The sequence below is a fragment of the Rattus norvegicus genome, chromosome 6, assembly GCF_021556685.1.
Source record: "Rattus norvegicus strain SHRSP/BbbUtx chromosome 6, alternate assembly SHRSP_T2T, whole genome shotgun sequence".
Taxonomy (NCBI): Eukaryota; Metazoa; Chordata; class Mammalia; order Rodentia; family Muridae; genus Rattus; species Rattus norvegicus.
The window spans coordinates 80,187,304-80,199,408 of NC_141539.1; the positions used below are offsets into that span (position 1 = coordinate 80,187,304).

At 40.1% G+C, this 12,105-nt stretch overlaps 1 long non-coding RNA gene across 1 annotated transcript in view; it reads right to left on the reverse strand.

The window, feature by feature from the left end:
• Nucleotides 1-620: 620 nt before the first annotated feature.
• The window catches only part of LOC134479388 (uncharacterized), a 44,361-nt gene continuing 32,876 nt past the window's right edge, over nucleotides 621-12,105 (reverse strand). The window contains exons 3-4 of the long non-coding RNA XR_015622419.1: nucleotides 5,199-5,378; nucleotides 621-2,500 (exon numbers count right to left, since the gene is read on the reverse strand). This is a non-coding gene — a long non-coding RNA (uncharacterized LOC134479388). The remainder of the gene's footprint in view (nucleotides 2,501-5,198; nucleotides 5,379-12,105) is intronic.

The following is a 12,105-nucleotide window of genomic DNA, read 5'->3' on the forward strand; positions in this document are numbered from 1 at the left end:
CTTAATACTTTGGTGTAGATCATGTTAATTCCTTCTCTGTTAGAATGTATGCATGTGTTTTAAAAATTGAGAATTACTATTTATAATCATCTTTTGAAGAAAACCTTATGAGGTATTTAAAATATTTTTAAAAACATATTCCTTCCTAACATAATTTTCAGTGATTATATATAATATTCTATTACAAGGAAATGTATGTGATATTTTATGCCATATTTATAACTTCCTATTCTTGTCCACTTATCATGTTTTCAATTTTGCTACTGTAAACCATGTCTTAACATGTAACATGTTGCAACTTAGAACATGTATGTTTCTTATTCTACGTAGCCTTGTATTACCATTCCTGGTAGGAAGATGCTGCAACCAAAGACCAGTGCCATTTTATTAGAGCCACATATTTTAAAATTGCTTTTATTGAGGGAGGTATGCACACACATCCTCATGGAAGTCAGAGGACGTTGTAGAAGTGGGCTCTCTCTTCCACCATGTGGGCTCCAAGGGCTGAACCTTGGTTATCACTTACAGTGCCGGAAAAAACTTTACCCACCAGCCATCTCACAGCCCTCAGCTAAGGCTTTCAAGGCATTTTTTTTTTCAGAAGGAAGAAAAATATCTTTAGTGTGCAATTCTTCGTTGTTTTATTTGGAAGTCAGATTTCATTTTAAATGCTAAACTGTGACGCATAAGCCCACCATCTTAGTCTGACTGTGAAACTGCCAGTTTTTAACTGGGTGGGGTTTACAGCCATGTGGAATTTAGATATGCAATGCCTGGCATCGTGGTGAGCCAAGGCGGGTTCAGAGGCGATGGTGCCAGGTGAGTGCACAGGACACACAACAGGCGTGCTCCACAGTAGGGAACTCCTGCATTTTAGATGCTAAGGGCAAACCTGAACCCAGCATTGGATCTTACTTAGTTCTTCATCTTCATTATACTGCTCATCAAAGAAGTCTGCTTCTGTCCAGGACGCAGCCCCGTCTCTGCCTCCCCGGCTGTGGTGATGTAGAAAGGATGGAGAGCAGTAAGAAACAGACTGTCTTCTCTTTCACTTCTCCCTTCATGGCCAGGGATTGCCAGCGCATACCATATACTTCTTTGCCTCTAATCAAGTAGCTCTGTGCAAACAAAGGCTGTAAAATAACTCCTGGGGGAAGTCCTTTTAAACTTTAATCATTCCTTCTCTGAGACTGAATCTCTTTAAACATCAAATTTGTATATTGGGATTTGCCTTAAGCACCAAGGTCTCTCAGAAACTACAATACCAAACCAAGAAGCTCCACTAATCTGACTGGGCCAACAACTTGGCAAGTAGCAGGATCTCCACGTTGAAGCATTCGTAGGATCTGGCATATAATCTTGTAGAGTTTCTGTAAGGGTCAAGGCATATAGGATGGACCTCAGGAAATAGTATACTGTTAGGGGACAGTGCTTCGTGAGTCCCCCACCTGTATCTGTCTCTCATCATCAAAGCTGCTAGTAGCTCTTATTCCAAGCTATCTTTTCCAAACATTTCGTTCAAAAACCTCTGCTACATCACTCTCACCATGGTTCCCACAATCCAAGACTCCTTTCTTCTCCCGCAAGCCAGTACAAGAAGACTCTTAAGAAGTAGAAAGGGACAGAGCACACTAATCTTTACATGTTTTTTATTGAAAAACAGAAATATTTTGCTTTAATAGAAAGTTAGGGACAGTGGGTGGTGCTGAGGCTGTGCTGGGTTTTACCTCTTTTCCAGGCAGGGAGAATTAGCTGGTAGTCTCAAAAGAGATGGAGACTCTCCTATGTCAGAATGCTTCTCATTAAGTATCTTGTCCTATTGGAATTTTGCATTCCATTGTTTAACACAGACTTATTAAATCACTTGTTCCTTGATATAATAGACACAAATTGAGATGTTGCCTGGATCTGACATTTCTACAGCTGCCTGTCTGTGCTACCTGCCTCCCCGGTTTTCAGGAAAGGCCAGTTTCTTGTGTCATGACTAAGTAAGCTAATCACACTCCTTTCTTGTGAGTAATATAGAATTAGGACTCCATAACTTCCGCCCAAACTCTGGGCTAATAAACAGTCTCAGTTTTAATTGTCTGTCCTCAGTAAAAACACGAGAGTTTGCAGTGAGTAATTAGTAATGGGAACCTCTTCCCAGAGATCTTGGCTGGGAACCAAAAGGAAATACTAACAGAGTTCACACAGGAGAGCCTATAAAACACTTAGTTTTACTTTTGTAACTGTATTACTCATACTTTTAAAGCAGTTTTTATAACACTTATGTAGGGGCTGTATGTGCATGCTACTACATATATGTGCAGGTCAAGGGACAGCTTGCATGAGACTGTTTCTCCTTCCATCATGTGCGTTCCAGGGATTGAACTCAGGTCCTCAGGCTTGGCAGCAAGCTCCTTTTCCTGCCAAGCCTTCTTGCCAGACCTGTAATTACTTCTTAGTTCTCACATAAGTTGATCCCATTTTCATTTGTAACCATTTTGCTGGTGTTTTCCTATAGACAAAGGACAGTAGTAAGTACAGTTAAGGGGTAAAGAAGATGGCTTCTTTCACCCTCACGAGACTCATGACTTGGTATCATCGCATAGCAAACAATATTCAGGAGGATATTGTTCTAGACGCTTTATACATCAACTCCTTTGTCTCTGTCGTCTACCTTTCCACTGTTCCAGAGCTGAGGGCAGGGATGGCTCTGGGATTAGGAGCTGAGTTGTGCAATCACACAGTCCACACCCTGACCCTCTGCCCAGTGCCTCTGCTAGGGCTGAAGTCCCTAACTCTCTAACAGAGACATTCTCAAAGGTAGTCACCATTCATGCTACATTCTTTGTGTCGTAACATCAGGTCTTTGCATAGAGCCAATCTGCAGTTGTCGTTTGTATATGGACAAACATCCACATGGTGGACATACGTAACTTTGTTCACGTGTTCCACACAGCTTCCCATAAGCAGAATCTTTCTGACTGCTTTCTAACACCTAACCACATTTTTCTGACTCTCTAAAGAACACATCTTTAAAAAATATATAGCAGGACCAAAAGTATCCTACCATCTGCTTGTATCCATTGATAATACTCATCATTCAGTTGGTGGTATGAACATATTTTTGTATTAGGTAGAAAAGTATTCCACAGACAGGATGTGAGAATGTCAACTTTAGTAGATGGTCTGTTTCAGTTTAGAGTTAAAAGTGTGCTTTTCAGGATGTGACTAGTTTCTGGTAACTTACATTGAGATTGGTTGCTGGCCCACTTGTTTGTTTCTACTTCAATTCCTATAAGCTAAGAAATGCACATCTCTGTGCACTGTAGGCCATTCTGCCTCATTTACCCCAGTGCACACCACTGAATAGCCATGAGCAGAGCCAGTAAGCACACAGAAATCAAATATCTCTTTTTAAAAAAGATTCTCAGGGCTAGGGAGATGGCTCAGCAGTTAGGAACACTGCCTGCTCTTCCAGAGGCCCTGAAATCAATTCCCACCAATGACATGGTGGCTCACAACCATCTGCAGTGGGATCCGATGCCCTCTTCTGGTGTGTCTGAAGATGGCTACAGTGTGCTCATATACATACAATAAATGATTCTTTAAAAATTGATTCTCATATCTGAGAAGTTGCCTGACTCTTGAAGATGTTTGATTTTTTTTAAGATCACTCTATTAAAATATAAGTATTTTGGAATCTTAACTCTAACTAACACTCATCAGTGTCTTTTTATCACATTAACTGGAGTTTGTTGGATTGATTGTCTGAAAACAATTCAGAGCAAGAGGAAGGAGAACAAACGGAAGCTTAGTCAAGTGGTGGTGCAGGTTGTGCCTCTCCAATGTCTGAATTTACCATTTCCAAATCTCGCTTTTCACATGTGGAAGCAGAAGAAAGTATTCTTAATTAATTTGTTAATTGTTACTATTAATAATAATAGAACATTAATTAATTTGTTAATTGTTACTATTAATAATAATAGAACATTACTTGATGATCTAATAAGTCAGAGACAGGAAATTATTGTCACAATGAATATTTGTGTATTTCATTGTATTGATTCTACTATGTATTGATTCTTTAAGATAATATGGATTCAATAGTAAGTGCAAGACATATTTAAGATTACAGTATAATTTTTAATTTCCCATTCCCTCTCCTCATCTCAAACCCTCTCATAGATCCACCTTGTCTTTTTCAAATTCATGGCCTTCCTTTCCACATACACACACACACATATACACACACGTATACATATACATGTACATACACATACAAATGGACACATACGTGTGCTCATAGGTATTAAATACTAGGCTACTTATGGAGACTTTCTGATCAATCTAGACTACAATGTGAAAATCAGCAATCGTGAATGTTGGAGGGGAAGAATATGTAGGAGGAGAGAGTTGCTATTTATCTTTTAGGATGGCAAAGGGATAACCTTATTCAAAAAGAGAAAGGATCATTGAATAACTATGTAAAGAAGAAGCAAACCATGCCAGTATTGCTGAAGATGTAAGTGTAAGCCATGTCAGTCCTAAGGGTCAGGGGTGTGAGCCATGCTAATGTTAAGGGCAGAGAGGTTCCAGGCTAAGAAAATACATGGTGGGAACTTAGGAAAGATCGAACTTATGAATAGTGTAGGAGTCTTGACACCTAGAAACCTAACTGCATGTTCAGACCTGACTGTATTTATTCAACTGTGTGTTTGACTTCTGAAACTGTGCAAACTGGCCCATGTCTCTAGTCCTAACTCAGGTTGCTAGCGCTGAGGCAGGAGGATAACTCACAAATTTGGGACAAATCTGGTTTATATAAGGAGTTCCAGGCTTTCTAAGGCTACATAGAGAGAACTTTCTCAAAGTATTCAGCTAATCTCTGTCGTGATAGTACAAAGAGTTTTGATGAACTCTGGAAAAACAGCCAAGAGTTTAAAAGAAAAAATGAGGGAAAAAAGTCATCCAAACAAACATTCGAGATCTCAGGAACTGGTCCTAAATGAAAGTGGCCAAATGAAGAAACGTCTACTGAAGAAAATCAGGAATGAGGGTAAGGTATGCAGGATGGAAACTTCCGTCCAAATCACTAGGGCAGAGACTCCATTCCAGACAAAAACTCAGAGCTCTCCCTTTCCTGAGACCCTGATGGAGATCCCTCCTTAGAAGGGAGCAAGACTTTTCCATTCCCAGCTTCTACTTAGTACCTGTCATAGGCTAAAGTCCTGGATCAGTGCGTTGAGATGTGGGGCGTCTTCTCTCAGCTCCATTTATGGAAGTGTGAATCAGCTCTTCCTTGGCGTGGAACCCTGGAAGCTTTTCTTCTTTCCTGAGGTAGAATGGTTCCATGTAGGGGAAGCAAACTGAGAAGTCCTGAGGCTGCAGGACTAAAATTCAATTCAGTCATGGAAAAGTGAACACTGGTACCAACTGCCGTCTTCTGTATTTATTAAGTTCCTTGTAAAGGTATTACAACCTTGCATATTCATATTTGCAAGGTTGGGGATGGAGGAGGGTCTTACTCTCTAGGCCTCACTAGACTGGAGCTCCCTATATGGGCCAGGCTGGCCTCTAATCTACCTTTGCTGAGATCAAAGGCAGGTGTCAGCTTGCTCAGCTTACTTTTAACCAGCATCTTTAATAGTACCCTCGCGTTTATTTTAAAATCCAATAAGCTAGATAATAGTCAGGCATGTTATTTTAGGAATAGAGTATCTTGGTCTATATTACCAAAATGTTTAAAAAAGGAAAGAGTCAGTTTGAGCACTGTAATGGAATTATTCAAGATGATATTGCTATGGGTTTCTTTATACATAATTCAAAGCATTAGATTCATAGGTGCTTTGTGGGCATTTAAACTTCTTTTTATTATTAACTCCAGATGATATAAGAGAAAAAATTGGGGGCTCATATTAGATCTTCACCTGCTACTGATTACAGCCATGAGTCTTCAATATATAATGAGTCTTCAAGCTAGTTCAGACTCAGACTGGCACACATTTTACATTTCAAACAAATGTTGTTGTTGCTGTTGTTTTTCCCCCAGAGCATTCTTTTTTTTTTTTTTTTGAGTAGAGAACTGTTTTATTTTTATGTTTAGGTTCCAAACTAAACCAAGCTTAAACAAACACCCCTCGGCTTTTAAGAGCGGCTTCACAGCTCAGTCTTTAGAGGCCAGAATTTATACTGCACAGCCCATGCCTGCCATTTTCAAATAAGTGGTTTTCTGTAAGCTGTTCAGCATGCAGGAGAGTTCTGTTGCTTTTCAGTTATGAGTCAGAGAGAATAAAGTGGTTACATTATAAACACATCCATATGCCCTCCCTCCCTCCCCCTCTGACTCTTCCCTCCCTTCACCCCTCCAAGTGTGACAGAGAAAGACCCGTCTGCTGAGAACTAGCAGTGCTTTGGAGTTACCTAAGCATCTGAAGGCCTCTGCCGCTCATCATCAAAACACAGAAGAAATGAACCTCAAGGCTGTGAAGTGTTAAGTGCTCAACAGCCTTGTGGTGCTGCTGTGGCTGGGGACATCAGGTGGCCTCAGGGTTCTGTGTACCTAGGCACAGCATGTAAAGTACCAGAGCTCAGGGCTAAGCTACAGGGAAGGAACAAGAGAAGCCGCAGAACTTGTGCCATGCGGGCTTACTCCTGCTGGCCCAACCAAGAGTGAGCCCCTGCCAATTTTCCATGGGATGGGAGTGGTGCTCGGTCTCACCACACCCTCTACAGCCAATTTTTCCTAAAAGAAATCCAATGGGGACAATACAGTGTGAGGTATCAAGGACTCTTCATCATGACTAACAGGACAATTCAGTCCCAATTTTATTCAGCCAGCCATCATCTATCTATGTATCTGACTATGTATGTCTCTAACTATCGACAGATTCTCTGTGTAGCCCTGGCTGTCCTGGAATTCACTGTGTAGACCAGGCTGGCCTTCAACTCAGAGACCTGACTGCCTCTGCCTCCCAAGTGATGGAATTAAAGACATGAGCCACTATAACCTGTCAATTTCAATTTTAAAAAAATTAAAATAATAATTTATTGGGCTGGAGAGATGTCTCAGGGGTTAAGAGAATTGACTGTTCTTCCAGAGATCCTGAGTTCAATTCCCAGCACCCACATGGTGGCTCACAACCACCTGTAATGGGATCTGATGTCCTCTCCCCCAGAGCATTCTTAAAGACCCCGTTTATCCTGTTTATAGGAGCTTACTGTGCCTGCTCTCAAGGGTTGATGTCTCCGCCACATTCTCCAACAGTGGGGTGTCAGAATAGCAGACAAGCACTCTAGTCTTCTGCCTTTTGGTGAGCAGCTCTGGGGTGAGGTGAGTCTGTATGCTTCCCAAAGATCCCCTGAGGCACAGCCACTTATGTCCAATAATCACTTGACAATAGACTTCGATTGTCTTCTCCACACTCTGTTATTCCTAACTCCTAAAGTCATCTCCCAGGTAAACTGTGTGCGTCCAAATTCTTCTCTGGGGGTTGGACAAAAACTAAGACCAAAACATTTCCTAGAAGCTGGGAAGAGAATATGTCTATTGAAGAAAGAATGTTGGCAGGATAGAAGTTTCGGTCTAAATCACTGAAGCAGAGAACTCCTCCAAACCAGTATGTGTTTGACCCTGGCATGGAGTAGCAAAAAACAAACAAAGCAAAGCAAAAATCTAAACAAAACAAAAAAGAAAAAGAAAAAAAGATCAGTGTTTTGTTACTTGTGTTGCCATGTGGTCAGTCCATTGACATTTGGAATTCGCCAGTGTCACATACTGAAAAATACCCAGACTATGTTTCCAGTTGCTTACCCTTATTTTCACTAAAAGACTGTGTTTCTGAAACTTTTACATTGATAAGGAGGAATGACCTGTTATTCTCAAAACTGCTCTCAAGATTCACTAAATAATGTGGGCTTATCATTGAACCTTGTCTTTCACTTTTTGAAAGGAAGAGCCTAAAATAAAAGTCATTTAGTGAGTAAAAGAGGTTATAGATTGTAAAAATATCTTTGATAATATTTGAGCAAGTGTTGTGTGTACTATATTCACTGAGAACATCAAGAGTAAAATCATTTGAGTTCAACTTATTAGTTCTGTAACTGAACAAACTACTCTTTGTGTCTGAGTTTGCTTATGCTGTCTTAGTTATTTTCCTACTGATATGAAAAGACACTATGACCAAGACAACTTATAAAAGAAAACACTTAATTGGGGGATTGCGTATAGTTCAGAGGGTGAGTCCATGACCATTGCATGGGGGAGTACCAGCAGGGAAGCAGGCACGGCACTGAACAGTAGCTGAGAGTATGCTGCATCTTATTTGCAAGCTAGATGGAAAGAGAGGGATAGACAGACAGACAGACAGACAGACAGACAGATAGAGACAGAGAAAGAGAGACAGAGAGATTGAGCTTGGTGTGTGGTCCTGAAACCTCAAAATCTACTCCCAGTGGCTGGCCTCCTCCAACAGGACCACACATCCTAAGCCTTCCCAACATAGTCCACTAACTCAGAACCAAGCATTCAGATTTATGAACCTATGGGAGTCATTTTCCTTCAACTCACTGCATAAACCATGGGCCCAATCTTAACATTTATTCCAGAGGATTTTTGAGAGATAAAATAAGATAATACATACAAAGATTTAAATAGCAGAAGATACAAAGTAGTTAATAAATGGTATTACTATTATCAAACATTATATATAATTATACAAGTTATTAAATGCCTAAAATAAGCAAAGGTCAATGCATGAAGTAATATTATATCAAGTTAGATTAAATTGTAAGCAGCTAATGTTACTTATCCTGAAAAATGTACCTGTGAACTTATCCAGGAGTAGTACCAAACGATGTGTAAAACTAGCTGGTGAGTTTTATAGGACAAGTTAAGAGGATGCTACACTTCTTACCCTCTATTCGTAGACAAGAGGTAGCCCCTGTGGTCCATCTCCACCCATAGCACCAATATGCAAATATCCAGGGACTGAACACAAGCACACAGAACATTCGTACTTCTGGTCTACCTTCGTGAGGCTCCCTATAAGACTGATGCTTTTTCACTTTAGAGTCTTTGAAGGCAACACTAACAATGTTAGCAAATGAGTCAATAATAGGTAGCAGCAAGAGCGCAGCTTTTGAAAAGCAGCCATTGTTTAACTGTCCACAACACTGGGTTGACACTGTAAACATTATTGTGAGTGCTATTATTATCCTTATTTCGCCGAGAAGACAAAGACTCAAAATGAGAATTTTCTAAGCCTTGAAAACACTTTGCATTTCCAGCCTCACCTCAAATATCATTTCCGTAAGGAGATTTTGAGAGTCTGGAGGCCATCTGAACTTCCCAAAGACCCTGTGATACTCTTTCATGGTGGTAGAACTTGGATTGTGGCCATTCCTGTACTTTTAAAAACTCCTTTAATAAATGATGTTTCTTTAACAACAGAGGCTTGTTGGACTCATTTTTGTATTCCTCACAGAGATAGTTCCAATGCATCATGGAGTAGTAGGAGGCTCAAAAGAACATCCACTGTGTTGATTGAGGTGTTTACAACTAATAACCTCCAGTCTACTATGGGCATGTGCATTTGGATGTGCAATTGCTTAGTTTCCCCTGGATCCTGAAGAGCAAGTTGATACCTCTGAAGTTCTGATGCATTTAATTAAATGTGTTATCTTTTTAGAGTTCCTATACCAAACAGCAGATTACATATTAAAATGTATTCATTATTCAGTCAACAAAAGACCTATGCATCTGTTTAAGAATCCAGTTAACAAAGCCATCCAAGATGAGAAATAACAGGGTGGCCCACAGTGTTAACCAATTCTAGCCACACTAGAATTGATGTTTACAGATACTCTCTCTTCTATGTTGTATTCTCCCTCCCACCCTTTTATGGTGGGTGGGCAGAAGGAATTCCTTCCTTGATAATTCTACATGGTTCTTTCTTTTTTCTTTTTCTATTGCTCTTACTGCAAATCTTTGCTGCTCCTCTGAACTGGCTTATTGAAAGGGCACATTTTAACCCAAGAATTATTTCTAGAGTAAGAAGATAGCTGTAGCCTCCTGCAGAAATGCCACCATGAGACTCCAGGCTCACAGTCCTCTGCTAGGGGGCAAAGATACTTCCTCCTCATCTCACAGACTCGCAGCTGCCAAAATTTGATAGACAGAACTGGTTTCCTGGGAGGCAGCATGGTATTAGGTCACCATTTCTCACAGAATGCTTATAAAGGCCTGCGTTGGATGCTTGTAATTTTTCTTCTCTTGAGACTTATCCTAGAATATACTTCCAAAAGTTCTTATAAATGTTCTTGTATTGTCACTATCTCAGATAAATCATAACCAGGTGAATTGGAGCTTTCGTACAGTGGCTTAAAATGACTGGCTCCATTAGCTTTCATTTACATGCTGTGTGAATCTTAGGCAAGTTGTATCCTCTTTCTAATCCAGTTTCCTCAAGTGCCAAGGGATATAATTATAATAACTACCCACTTTCCCGGCTTGGGGGAATGCTAAGATAAAGAAACATGGGTGTTAAGAAATAGATGTAGTTCCCTAGTCTCATAAATATGCAATAAATGACAGCTGTGAACATGTCCTTCAGTTGTTTTGTCATGTCTTATAGACCACGTTGGGTAACCCTCATGGTTTACCCAGCACAAGTTTTCTGTCTAATTAGGAAAGATTCTTGGAGGACTCCCTAAGATCATAATGTTTTAGAAACAAAAATGTACTCTGATGCCATATGCTCCTTTTTGATCAGTTTTCTCCCCGTTTCTGGCTAACACTCTGTGTGTGTGTGTGTGTGTGTGTGTGTGTGTGTGTGTGTGTGTGTGTATTCCAGATTGCCTAACCACCTCCCTCCTATACCTGAACTGGGACACTGGATGACATCCGTTGCAGATCCCTCTTGGGCCCAGAAGATGCTCGGGCCTCCCTTTCCCTTCATGAGACCACAGGGCTTGCCCATCAAGCCAACATGCCATGAGAATCTCACCTCCCTGTCCAAAGAGGAGCTCTGTGAATGCTAGCTCTGAGATTTTAAGCCCAATGTGTTTTCCTCCTTACTAGAAACCTAGCAGTCCATCTTATTATATTTTTGTCTAGTTTTCTGTGTACTTAGATGAATCTACATCAGTATTATTTTATTAACTAGTATATCTTTGAAATATCACAGATTTCTTTTTTTCATTGACGTATAGGGAAAAGTTCACATCATAAATGCACAGAACTCTTGAGCTGATGCTGCTGGTGGACACAATGGGGGGGTCTTTGTCTCAGCAAAAATTCTGGTCCTGTGACGTATCTCCTTGATTCCTTCTTATTGTAAAATTAATATAACCCACAATTAACCTTCGTCCTCAGCATTTCTCCAATTTTAAAAACCACTTCTTTGTGTGTGTGAACTTGTCAAGCAAAACTTTAACAAACATCTCCTGGAAATCTAGAGTAGAGAGTTTTAAAGCATTCATTTGCTTTTCTTGGCATTCACTTCCTTAAAGAAGTCAAAAAATTATCGAAGCATGACTTTCATTTCAGAGGCCACACTGGCTATCCTTAATCAAGCTGTGCTTTTCTCAGGGTTCCCCATTTAATCTCCTAAAATACTTCCTAAGACTTTGCCCCCCACAATGGAATCAAAACTAAATGGTCTGTAATTTCCTCAAGTGTTCCCAGATCCTGTTGTAAATAATGACATTGTGCTGGCCACTTTCCAGTCTGAATAAAGTGACCTTGTAAAAATGTCTGCTCACTCTTCTATAATGTCTTTTTCTGCTTTCTGTAGGGCTCTTGGCTACAGCTTGGCAAACAATAGCTATTCCAAGACACACCATTCTTCACTCCAGTCATGTTATTTCCTTCATATAGGCACCACTGGATCCAGAGCTAAAGGACTTGTGCTTAAAAGTTAATTAATATTTTAAAATAAGGAATTATAGGTTCACTGTGGTAGAAGGCCAGACTGGATGACCTATGAATATTTGAATTGACAGACAGAAAATCTATTGTGGTTTTGCACACTCTAAGACAGTATTGAACTTCCATTCAACCACTAGATAGTTTTTATTGTAATCATGTTCAATACTTTCTCTTTTTGTAGCACAAAAACA